The sequence below is a fragment of the Prionailurus bengalensis genome, chromosome E2 (genome assembly GCF_016509475.1).
Source record: "Prionailurus bengalensis isolate Pbe53 chromosome E2, Fcat_Pben_1.1_paternal_pri, whole genome shotgun sequence".
NCBI classification, from domain to species: domain Eukaryota; kingdom Metazoa; phylum Chordata; class Mammalia; order Carnivora; family Felidae; genus Prionailurus; species Prionailurus bengalensis.
The window spans coordinates 3,790,748-3,791,522 of record NC_057352.1 but is presented as its reverse complement, the minus strand read 5'-3'; positions in this window follow the sequence as shown (position 1 = coordinate 3,791,522).

Genomic DNA, 775 nt, shown 5'->3' with positions numbered 1-775 from the left:
CAGAAAAAGATCAACTGTGCTAATTAAAATGATACGCAGTCATCAACAGAAAAGTTTCTAATAGTAAAACACGGGAAGGAAACGGCTTCTGAAATAATTATTCTATTGCCTACTATGCGTACATTGAGCGGCCCCTGAGCCGGACTGGATCGTGCCACCGGTCAGGATCCAGGATGGAAACAAAGGGCACCCTGCTACCTGCCAGGTCCACATTTCCCAGCGTGGCACCACTGCCCTTCCAGGGTGTGCCACCTGCCCGCCTGTACAGACCCATCAGCTTAGTCCAGGACCCCGCACGCGTTTACTCCGCCGCGGCCACCTGCTCCCCCCGTGCTCCCGCGGTGGTCCCCAGGCCTTTCCCGTCGCCCGCCTCCGTGCGTTTGCACGGCGTTCTCGGCCGGGGGCGCCTGGCAGTTTCATGCAGTAGGGAAGCTCCCTTTCCCGGAGGCTGTTCTCACCCCCTTTCTTCGACTTCACCATTCTCTGCCCCGGGCTTCCACAGCTGTACGGCAGGTAGTCTCACATCCCTCCTCACGCTACTCTGTGTCTGGAAACAACGGCGGCTACCACTCACTGAGCCAAGACCCGGTTGCGTGTGCCGGCACAACGCCGGCCGACCCCGCCGGGCGTGTCCCCTCGGGGCCACCGTCCCCACCCTAGTCTTCCGGCTTGCCTTAAACGCCCACGCGTCCTTGCGCAAGCGGGGGGCGGGCTCAAGTCAAGCTCGAGGCGCCCATTGGCTGTGCTGTGTCGAGGGAGGTGGGGCGAGGCCTCC